Source organism: Triticum aestivum, chromosome 1B (genome assembly GCF_018294505.1).
Source record: "Triticum aestivum cultivar Chinese Spring chromosome 1B, IWGSC CS RefSeq v2.1, whole genome shotgun sequence".
In the NCBI taxonomy this organism is placed as follows: Eukaryota; Viridiplantae; Streptophyta; class Magnoliopsida; order Poales; family Poaceae; genus Triticum; species Triticum aestivum.
The window spans coordinates 296,575,223-296,587,749 of NC_057795.1; the positions used below are offsets into that span (position 1 = coordinate 296,575,223).

At 39.6% G+C, this 12,527-nt stretch overlaps 1 pseudogene; it reads left to right on the forward strand.

Moving 5' to 3' along the window:
* Window positions 1-2,325: 2,325 nt before the first annotated feature.
* On the forward strand, window positions 2,326-7,300 carry LOC123078287 (uncharacterized; annotated as a pseudogene).
* The last annotated feature ends 5,227 nt before the right edge of the window (window positions 7,301-12,527 follow it).

Genomic DNA, 12,527 nt, shown 5'->3' on the forward strand with positions numbered 1-12,527 from the left:
CCAAACAAAAGTCTCGAGTCTTGAGCTTTTGCCAATCCTTGGCCTTAGCATTTTGAGGGGCCACATCTCTAGTTCATGCCATGCCAATTATTGAACATCCTGAAATACTTACCTCAAATGGGCATTAGTTCAATGAGATATATGTTGTTATTAATTACTAAAACCACGCGGGGATTAGTTGCACTTTCACATGGCCATAGCCGCACACATCAAAGTTGTCGTGGATCCAAGGAGGCATTGCGATCTTATGAGATTATCAAGGAATTGATCTATGCTGACAAGGGCGTCGATCCCTCCTTCCAAGAAATGATTTTGCAAGGTGCTAGGGAATAGTTCAACATCAAGACCATCAGGCTCAAGGAAGCACCGACGATGAAGAGCTCTGACTAAGTGTATCTCAACTACTGCTCCTCCTCCGGCGAGGATGGGTAGCTCATCACTATCCATAATTTAATGTCCGTAGTTTAGGTAATTATGCAAGAAGATATGCACTATGATGTTTAGTTACTTATGTAATGGATGTTTAGTTTGATTATGCAATGATGTTGTAAGTATAAGTTATTGTTCTGAACAGTAGAGGATGTTGTTCTTTAGACATAGCAAGTCACATCGCACCTCACCTAGATGAAAAAATCGTGAGCGACAATTACCAGTATCTTACACAATTCCTTTAAATCAATTGTGTGCCCTGTAGAGCACACAATTCTCACCGCACAATCGTATGCGCTGTCACAAGTGACCGCACATTAGTTGCCATCAAATATTACACCACTCGTGTGATGCTTGCAATCATCACAAACTATTGATATATTAGATTTGTTGGCCAATCAACGCACACGATTAGAAATTCACAATTGTTTGCATTATGCCAGTTGATCGCAATGTTATACCTTACTGTGTGCCCCTTATCACACCAATTTGCATTCAAAATTGTTCCTAGTGGATGTGTCGTCGCACGCATTTTGTTTCCAGGCACACCGTTTTATTTTCTACTGTCTGCGATGCCTACATCAGACACAGTTCATTTCTAGGGTTTGTGATAGATGTGTCTCCTTGGCCTCATTCTGCACTAGTGCTACATCTCTTACAAATTGATGAACCTCAGGGGATCCACTAGGGGGAATTTGTTGCTGTCTTACAATCCTCTGCGCTTAGAGGCCCAACAAGGCCTACAAGAATAGAAGCGCATATTAGAAATCAAATATCCCTTTTGCGTGTCACTTATGGTACGTGGAGGATAGAGAAACAAAATTGAGGGGAGTTGGCTCTCATGCAATAGACAACCTCTACAAGTCCTAGAAGATAAACATAATAAATATGGAGGAAATATAAAGAGAGAATGTCTAAAAAGGACTATGTGATTGACAACCTAGTTGTATAATTCATTACAAATGATAGTTTGAGATGACATAGAAGCATGATTGAATCAACCAGCTATACTAGTATGCATGCTTGAATCGATGTGGATTGTCATTGGAAGAGTAATTTGCCTCAGATTTCGACTAATATTTTTTATAGCATATTAAATGCATTCTTATTTTTGAATAATAATAAAGTGAATCCTTAGATTCTGGAAAGCAAGGAGCATCACTTTATCTCTATTGGATTGCGCAACTAGATGTATTGTGCAACTAAATAAAATAAAGTCACACATTATTATTGACTATACAATGAATGAAGATATGTAAACAATGAATATTTATATGATCACTAACACAAAAATATTGAAGATATATTTTGATATCCATGTGTCATGAGCACATATGAAAAAATCACGTGTTAATATTAAATGTACAATCAACGGAGATATGGAAACAATAATATTCTGATACACCCACTAATGCAAAATCATTAAGATATATTTTCATATTGATGTGTCATGACCACGGAAGAAAAGATGGCTAGAATGGATCTGACTTAGATTATCAAAATATGCCATTCTTTAAATTTTGAGACCTAGACTACTGCGTTTGCGTGTCATACTTTTGCATGCATCTCAAATACAATGAGTCACATACACGTGTTGTGTACCCATAGTATACGAGGAAGACACTAATGATCATATATATCAATAAGACATGATTCATAGATATATAAGATCACACATTATTATAGACTATACAATTATTGAAGATATTGTAACAATAAATTTTTGAGATGCCCACTACAAAAAAAATCTTTAAGATATATGTTGATATCCATGTGTCATCACCACAACAGAAAGATATCAGGAATGGGTCTGAGGATATGAGGAAGACAACCGCATATGTGACTATAAAAGAGGGTGAGATCTATATGATATACTAAAAATTCTTGATTTCCACAATGAAAGTACTACCACAAATTGTAGCAACTATTCTTGTTTCTTACCTTACTCTAGCTCTGGGACTAAAGGTGAACACACACCAAACGAGTGAAGAAGAAGACTTCCAGGAGATCATTAAGAAACATGTCAAAAGGACCGTTTTGGTATGTTCAACTAATAATTTCTTACTTCCCTTATTTTTAGAACAATCCTTTCAACATGAAGCAATTAACTAAACTTTTAAATTAGACAAAATTTGGTGAACTCTTTGATTGTGTTGACATAGATCAACAACCAACTCTTCATCATCCGCTGCTAAAGAACCATTCGCTATAGGTATATCTATCCTCCATAGTTTTTAATGGAACTATTTCTATTTTTATAGGCTTTATAATTTTTTATTATGTCCTTTCAACCATCTTCTTCTTTTACTATAGTAGAATCATAGAAAATTATATTACATGTCGAGTGAAGTTATTGTAAACAAATTTTATCCCCAAATGTGACATATCCCCAAATTTTTATATACAAATCCACTTCCTTTTTGTGTCAAACTTGAATTACAATTTTGGCCAAGAAAATGTTGGATGTATGTTATAAAAAATATATTACCGAAAAGTTCTTTCAAATTTGCATCCGATGGCTTTATGGCGTATAACTTGCATTTTGTTGGTAAAATCAATGGTCAAAGTTAGACGTAAAAACGTTAAGGGAGTATTATAGAAATGAGCTATACTGGATTTTCATGATTTTGACATTTGTATATTTCCTTGTTGCAGACGAAACCAAGCTCTTACCCAAAAGGTTTCCACTTGAAATCATCATCTTCAGCTAACACAACGGAGTCAGAATTGCCTATGGTTGCATGCCCAGTAGGTACAATACCAATATTACAAAAAAACTACTAAAGTTGGACACATTCCCCTGTGGAGAAATAATTCTCTTGCTGCTGGAGGCGAGGTATTCTTTCTAACCTGGAATATTAATTTTTAGTATTTTTATATTACTTCAATTACATTAATAGTAATACTGTTGCATGGGTAACTTACTACGTCCACACAAAGTCTTGAACAATTAGATGTTCCCACTGAATTAAGTCTTATTGATGATGCATAATTGATTCATTTATGATGTGGCAGGAGGAAATGTATTCCTTATTCATAAAGAGGTTTGATAAAGTTCTTATAAACATGCCATCATATGTAGATAGCTGGGATCAAGACCGATGGTGATATATATGGTGCACGAGTAACACTTAACATTTACGAGCCACAAGTGAAAGGACATGGAGATTTTAGTTCACAAGTACTTACTCTAATGCACGGTGAGGATGGTCCTCTTGAGGCCGTTGCAGTTGGTTCAATGATCTGCATGATGAAACAAAATGGAAAATGTGACTGCTTATAGCATTTTTCATATTGGTACTTACATATTTATTATGGAAAATTTCATGTACTTTATATATAACAATATATATCTACTATATTATATTTTTATGTTGGTACTTTTATATTTATTATGGTCAATTTCATGTACTTAATTTTTTTCATGTGGGTTCCTATTGCATTGGAAATATATCTACTATATGAATACGCATGTTACATACATATCAAATCCTTCAACAAACCTCAGGGGACATATATAGCAAAAAAACTAATCAACTACATAACTATACATTTTGAAATATTGTCTGTTGATATTGTTATACCAATTTCAAGATTTAATATAAATTAATAAATATTTTTTATTCAACCCTTAAAAACATATGGTGATCTCAAAATAATGTCATAATATAGACTTAGTTTCTAATATCCGGCTGAATCACAGCAAAGGTGAGAGAAGTCACGTCTACAATTAGTGTAGTGATATATAGTGCACGAGGGACCTGAGTTATGATAATGCCAATTCATCATGGACAATAAAAGTAGGATTTAAATTGTTTAAAATTTGATGAGACATGGATGGAGTTCATAGTATATGGTCCCTAGATATTAACCTTAACATTACCCTCAGTACATATTTTCTTATATCTGCATACAAAAATAGGTTTACCAATATATGTATGATATTGCCTCATATTTGTATTTTTAACAAGAATCCTCATTTGCAAACTAACTGTAAGTTAATTGTTCTCATTCTACATTATGTATTATTAGAAAGATATAATGGTGAGTCTAGACATACATCAATCATATAAAGGCACTAATACTATTTTTGTTGGATTACTTTTTAGGTATCACAGACTTTTGGAGACAGCTTTGCTAGGTTCCATATTATTTGGGTATGTATTAGGTACTTATTAAAGGGTGACTCATAATATTACTTGTAACTAAATAATATCTACGATAAGTATATGAGAAAAAGAACATAATACATTTTGAACATTATTTTCAAATGGACAGTTGGGGAATAACCAAAAGTCCTGCATGGATTTTCATTGCCAAGGTTTTGTGCAAACAGTACCTCACATTGGAGTTGGGGCAAGAATATCTCCGGTTTCTACCTACAATGGAAAGCAAGAGGATTTACAACTTATGCCTTTCCAGGTATTTCTAAGTACTTAAAAATGTAGCATTAGTTACTCTTGATAACCCACAAGTATAGGGTATCGCAACAGTTTTCGAGGGTAGAGTATTCAACCCAAATTTATTGATTCGACACAAGGGGAGCCAAAGAATATTCTCAAGTATTAGCAGCTAAGTTGTCAATTCAACCACACCTGGAAACTTAGTATCTGCAGCAAAGTGTTTAGTAGCAAAGTAATATGATAGTGGTGGTAACGGTAACAAAGGTAAAGACAGCAAAAGTAATGTTTTTGGTAGTTTGTAGTGATTGTAACAATAGCAACAGAAAAGTAAATAAGCGTAAACCAGTATATGGAAAACCCGTAGGCACCGGATTAGCGATGGATAATTATGCTGGATGTGGTTCATCAAGTAGCAGTCATAACATAGGGTGACACAGAACTAGCTCCAGTTCATCAATGTAATGTAGGCATGTATTCCGTATATAGTCATACGTTCTTATGGAAAAGAACTTGCATGACATCTTTTGTCCTACCCTCCCGTGGTAGCAGGGTCCTATTGGAAACTAAGGGATATTAAGGCCTCCTTTTAATAGAGAACGGGAACAAAGCATTAGCACATAGTGAATACATGAACTCCTCAACTAATGGTCATCACCGGGAGTGGTCCCGATTATTGTCACTTCGGGGTTGCCGGATCATAACACATAGTAGGTGACTATAGACTTGCAAGATAGGATCAAGAACACACATATATTCATGAAAACATAATAGGTTCAGATCTAAAATAATGGCACTCGGGCCCTAGTGACAAGCATTAAGCTAGCAAAGTCATAGCAACATCAATCTCATAACATAATGGATACTAGGGATCAAACCCTAACAAAACTAACTCGATTACATGATAAATCTCATCCAACCCATCACCGTCCAGCAAGCCTACGATGCAATTACTCACGCACGGCGGTGAGCATCATGAAATTGGTGATGGAGGATGGTTGATGATGACGACAGCGACGAATCCCCCTCTCCGGAGCCCCGAACGGACTCCAGATCAGCCCTCCTAAGAGAGATTAGTGCTTGGCGGCGGCTCCGTATTGTAAAACGCGATTAAACTTTCTCTCCGATTTTTTTCTCCCCGACAGCCAATATATGGAGTTGGAGTTGGCGTTGGAGGGCCACCAGGGGGCCCACGAGGTAGGGGGCGCGCCCAGGGGGAGGGGCGCGCCCCCCACCCTCGTGGATAGGGTGTGGGCCCCCTGGTCTTCATCTTTGGCGATGATTTTTTATTATTTATTCTAAGATATTCCGTGGAGTTTCAGGTCATTCCGAGAACTTTTGTTTTCTGCACATAAAACAACACCATGGCAATTCTGCTGAAAACAACGTCAATCCGGGTTAGTTCCATTCAAATCATACAAGTTAGAGTCCAAAACAAGGGCAAAAGTGTTTGGAAAAGTAGATACGACGGAGACATATCAGTTACTCTCAATAAAAAATGGTTTTAGCAACCAAACTTATATTCAAATTCTAATTTCCTCCTCAACTATATAAGCATTCAAATTTATCATTTTCTCAACTTCCAAAGCAAGTGTCAATCATCCTACAAGCGACCCTATTTCATTACTAATTTCTTAGCATATCATCTATATTGGTTGTTTTGGTATGTTGATAACTATGGAATAAACTTTTGCTCCTAGATAATTTCATTACTTGATGGGTTGCCAATTTAAGCTTGTTATACATATTCTAGAAATTGTTTCATTTTCATCCAATATTTTTTTACAATCATACATTGCAAGTTAAAGAGTTGGTTAATAAATTATTTTATGCCCAAAACAGAAATAATGCTACCATATATAATGCACAATGTATACAATTTCTTTAGCAATCATCCTTAAAAACCATGTGTTAGGTTCTTATTTCAAAACAAGTGACATGTTGCCAGAGTTATCAATGAAGCCAAATAAAATGAGGTCAAGGAAAAGGCTATTATTTTACGCATAATGCGAACTATTAATATATTCTTAATACTAAAGACAATTCACTGTTTTTTAATATATGTCTATTGGAATTCACTTGGCTCTTATTAGGATCCGAAAAAGAAGCATTGGTGGCTATTCTATGACACAAAACCCATAGGATATTGGCCAAATTTATATTTTACAAAACTGAGAGTCAAGGCGAATTTAGTAGGATTTGGTGGATTTGTTAATGGACCAACAGTTCATCAAGACTGACCGCAGATGGGAAGTGGACATTTCACAACTGAAGGGAATGGAAAGGCCGCCTATGCTAGGGATGTTAAAATAGTAGATAGCAGTTACAAACTTGTTGATTTGAACTTTGATAAGAGCTTTGCTTATTCTACAAAACTACCATGCTACACGGTTGATTCATTTGATCACAATAGTGATGGGGCACATGTCTATCATGGTGGACTGGGTGGTTGCCACCCTTCTGTGCAATAAATTCTATGTATTAATGATTTGTCTAAATAATGAAGAATAAGAGTATGGACAAAGTAAGAAGACAATCCAAGTGTATACGATTCATGGTAGCCATTGATGCAATGTTGTTGAAAGCTTACATGCTTAAATTATTACAACATCGAATTAATGGGGCCATGTTGTGATAGGCCCAAACAAATTCATGCTTTGAGAAAACTGTGTTCATTTTTCACCAAAAACTAGCTGTAAAATTTAGTTACCATGGGCACATATTGGAGCAAACTATCTAGAATTAAGTCCACTCCAGATCGCCCAAGTTTCTTCCATATGATGAGTGATTCCTCTTTTAATCCGCATATAGATCCATATCAGTTCACTCTCTATTCCTAACATTTTTCCTCTTGTCTTGGAAGTTGTGGGTTCCTATCAGTTCACTCTCTATTACTGGATGATCCATTGCACCATTGATGCAAAAACCAAATATGTCTGAGAAGTTAAGCAAATTATACGAAATAGTATTTATGAATTGTTTGCTAAGTACGAGTTTGGTTTATGACATGATAGTATATATGATAACAGTCTAAAGTCACACATACTAAAAATATTTACAAAGAATACTAAAAGTTCTTAAACTGACTTCGTAGTTTTATTAAATACTCCCAAAAGTGGTGTCAAAATAACAAGCAGGAATAGCCTGGCACAGAACCCAACACAGATGATACTACGAATACTTAGTCCATATATGGGCTAACTATAAGAAACTATAACCAAAAGTACACCCGTTACACATTGAGGAGTTGGACATGGCTAACTCAAGATCAAGCAACTAGGAATTAGAACCGACCAACCCGAATTCGGGCAATGCAAATTCAAACTGCCTTGTGTAAGGACTCGAAATTGAGGACATGGTACCCGTACTAAGTCATGGGGAACTCGTGACCGGACTTATCATGAAGGGCTAAAACTCGAGCATGTAGGACTCAGGCACAAAGGACTCAAACTCGGGTATGGGAAACTCAAGTAAGTGAACTTGATCACAGTCATGGAGGGCTCGAACTCGGGCACAAAGGACTCAAGCTCGGGCTTCAATGCCTATACCAAAGAGGTTATTGTCAAGGATGAAGAGATCCATCCGGAAATTTGGGTAATGCAACATAAGAAAACAATCATTGCTATAATGGTAGTGCTCAAGTAAGCTCAATGACACATCATTATGATTTGAAGTTGGGCAATGCAATGTAAGAAAACAGTCCCTGTTATAGTAGCAGTCCTCGGGTGAGCTTAATGACACACATACGATGTGCAGTAGTTTCTTTCAAGAAGAGCACATTTAATTCATCAAACATATAATCGGTAAGTTCTTGCAACATAATGGCATGCATACAAATGTAGTTAAAATAGTTCTAAGAACATACCAAAGAGAATCTATCAAATTGTAGCAGAGCACATTGAAATCAACATATGTAAACAGAGAATCTCATTAATATTGTATTTTGATCCCCACCGCCGTTCACTCTAGAAGCTAAGGCCCCACTCTAGAAAGAAAGTTCCACTTCTATACAACCAAAATCTTTCAGAGGCTTTTAGATCTTCCATGCATTAAAACATCAGCAGTTGAGTTTTCCGAACCAAGTCCTTAGCCCTCATCAAAACAAATATGAGAAAAATAATTGATGATAGAGATATAATGCTCATGAGTAGTTGCTCCTTCTTTAGCTTGGATCTCTTTAGAGAGTTGAATTAGAGGCAGTGCTACCAAACAAGAAGGACAACCTCGAACATTCATAACAAGGCACGAGTTCAAATTCCAAAATGTATCTTTGTCTCCTACAACTCTACAAGATTGCAATAGTTAATTATAAAGTATGAATCTCGTCCAACCTATGATATACTGCCAACAACATCTTAGGAAAACAATACCTTTGAGGAGAGCAATCTATCAATACATCCTCCATCATGCAGATAAGTATGAACATACATGATAAGCAATACTTGTAAAAAATACCTCCAATGGATGTATCTAGCACTAAATATGTGTATATACATCCATTTGAGCGATAAGTAATTTTTGACGAAGGTAGTAAAAAATAAGACATCAATTCATATTGGCAACAGAAACTAGCCTAGGAAAAATGAGCAAAATTGCGTTTTGACTCTTTTTTTTGCTTTTTTTTGCAATATGTCACAATACCTGATTGAAGTAAGTTAGACCTACGTTATCTTTAATGTGTGAGACCTATTTTTTAGTGCATATCTGATTTTGTCTCACAAGTGACCCTCCCACTGTTCATGCTTTAGATGCTTTGGTGGTGGCGCCGAGGGGCACAGTGCCGGCGGCGGAAACTCATACCGCGGCTACATCAGAGAGGGTCAATGGACCTACGGCTCTACCCGGGGCCGGTCTAGCAGCGGTGCCGGCTCTAATGTCCATGCCAGTGGAAGTGGTGGTGGTGCTAATGGCAACAAGCATTCCGGCTAGTGATAAAATGAGCGAGAAATCAGATACCGATAATGCAAACAAAGGTCAACACAAGAGACAAAAGTTGAATTGTTACAGATGTGGCAAGCCAGGTCATTTTTAAGTGGAGTGCTCGAAGGAGCTCTGTGATATTTACCTTAAGCCAAAGCATGCAGCTGAGTGCCCTCTTCTTCCGGTTGCTATCCGGTGGTGTCTATTTATTGGGCTTATGAGCACAAGCTCATGTTCTTTGAGACTTATTCGATGAACTCGTGTAAACCCCCTCTCGAGAATGATAGGACGGCTTTGATACATCTGCAATGTATCTATAATTTATCAAGTATTCATGCTGTTATTTTATCATTCTTGGGTGTTTTACAATCATTTTATGGCAACTTTATATCATTTTTTGGGACTAACCTATTGACCCAGTGCCCAGTGCTAGTTGCTTATTTTTGCTTGTTTTTTACATCACAGGAAATCAGTATCAAACGGAGTCCAAATGCAACGAAACTTTACGACGATTTTTTTGGACCAGAAGGAACCCAATGGGCCTGAGCTGCACCTAGTGGGGTGCCCTGAGGGGGGCACAACCCACCAGGGCGCGCCAGGGCCCCCTGGCGCGCCCAGGTGGGTTGTGCCCACTGTCGGTGTAAAAAACGGCGGATCTCGGGTAGGGGGTCCCGATCTATGTGTCAAGGCTGATGGTAACAAGAAGCAAGGGACAAGTGTTTACCCAGGGTCAGGCCCTCTCGATGGAGGTAAAACCCTACTTCTTGCTTGATTAATATTGATGATATGGGTAGTACAATAGTAGATCTACCACGAGATCACAGAGGCTAAACCCTAGGAGCTAGCCTATGATGGTATGAATGTAATTGTGATCGGCCTTCTGAGGACCAACCTCTCCGGTTTATATAGACACCGGAGAGGGCTAGGGTTTACATGGAGTCAGTTACAAGGAAGGAAATATAATATCCGGATCGCCAAGCTTGCCTTCCACGCCAAGGAAAGTCCCATCCGGACACGGGCCGAAGTCTTGAGTCTTGTATCTTCACGCTTCAATAGTCCGGACGTTGTACACAGTCCGGCTGTCCGGATACCCCCTAATCCAGGACTCCCTCAGTAGCCCCTGAACCAGGCTTCAATGATGATGAGTCCGACGCGTTGCAAGGCGGGTTCCTCCTCCAAATATTCCAAAGTACACGTCGACCGTGTCCGGATCCACAGGATGATCTTCGTATGGTATAGATCTAATTTGCTGGTAATCTTCGTGCGTTGTGCCCTTGTATCATGGCTCGGTCCAATGTGAACCGTCGTTTCCTGCCCCACAACGGCTCGTGTTACGAGACAATTTTATTGGCACGTCCCGTCGAGGCAGAGATCGTGTCCCTTTTATTATGGGATTTTCCATCAATATGAGCGCGCGTGATCCCACGACGGCCATTGGTATTACCCCGTGTGTTTTTAGATAAGCCTCAAACGGTCACACTGGGGACTCTTGATATTCACCCTCTTTATAAAGGGGTCGAGACCTACGCCTCTTTCTTCACCTTCATCGCGCCTTCCCGTACCTCGAGCTCTAACACCCAAAACCTAAGCTCCACCCCGCCAGTATGTCCGGATCTGATCCTCAAGGCCAGTGGGTCGCCTCCTCAATCGAGGAGAAGGACATTGCGAAGCTTAGGGAGGTCGGATACTTAACCGCAGATATCCAGCACAGGCTTCCTGCTCCGGGGCAAGTTATCCCCACGCCGGAGCCCAATGAGTGTGTTGTTTTTGTCCCACACTTCCTCCGTGGTTTGGGTTTCACCCTCCATCCTTTCGTGAGGGGTCTCATGTTCCATTACGGGCTGGATTTTCATGATCTGGCTCCAGATGCCATCCTCCATATCTCGTCGTTCATTATCGTGTGCGAGGATTTTCTCCATGTCGCGCCACACTTTGACTTATGGCTCAAGACCTTCAATGTGAAGCCGAAGATGATAGAGGGGCGGCACGTGGAGTACGGAGGTGCCGTAATAAGCAGAGAAGCCAATGCCCCATGGCCGGAGGGTTCTTTCCCAGAAGTATCTGTTGTATGGCAGCGGCGGTGGTTTTATGCTACAGCCCCAAGGGGCACAACGTGGGTAGCCGCCCCCGAGTTCCGCTCGGGCCCCCCATCGCAGTTGGCGTCCTGGACAGATGTAGGACGTAATTGGTGGCCCGCAGGCAACATACCAATACTGCACAATCGCATCCGGGAGCTTCTCGAGAGGGATATTAACCTTGTCAGCGTAATGCAAGTGATGTTAATCCAGCGGATGCTGCCGTGCCAGCGCCGGCCTCTTCGGATGTGGGAGTTCAATCCGGAGGGTCCGCGAAATGTGAAGCACTTCTTCGGCTTAAAGCTCAAAGAGATGTGCAAATTATTCTTCGGGCGGAAGGTAACGTGTCCGGATACCACCGAGGACGCGGGCCTAAGCTCCAATCACCTAGATACTCAAGTAAGTGGCTTTGATATCGGACACCTTGTTTTGTAATTGTCATAATTGTTTATCTTGAACATCATCCGCGTCTAGGAGTGGCTCCGCAAGGTGGAGAGAATTAGGTGTCCGACACCGCTTCCTGAAGGCTCGCCCGCCCCTACTGTGGCCAAGATGCTCGACCGGGTACTCAGCAGAATTCCCTCGGGGAAATACAAGGGGAAGGATGAAAAATACGAACTCCAAACACTACACATCCGAATCGGGGATAGTCAGGGAGGAGAGGTCGATGTCGCCTCCCCACGCGGGAAGAAGAGGGCCGCCT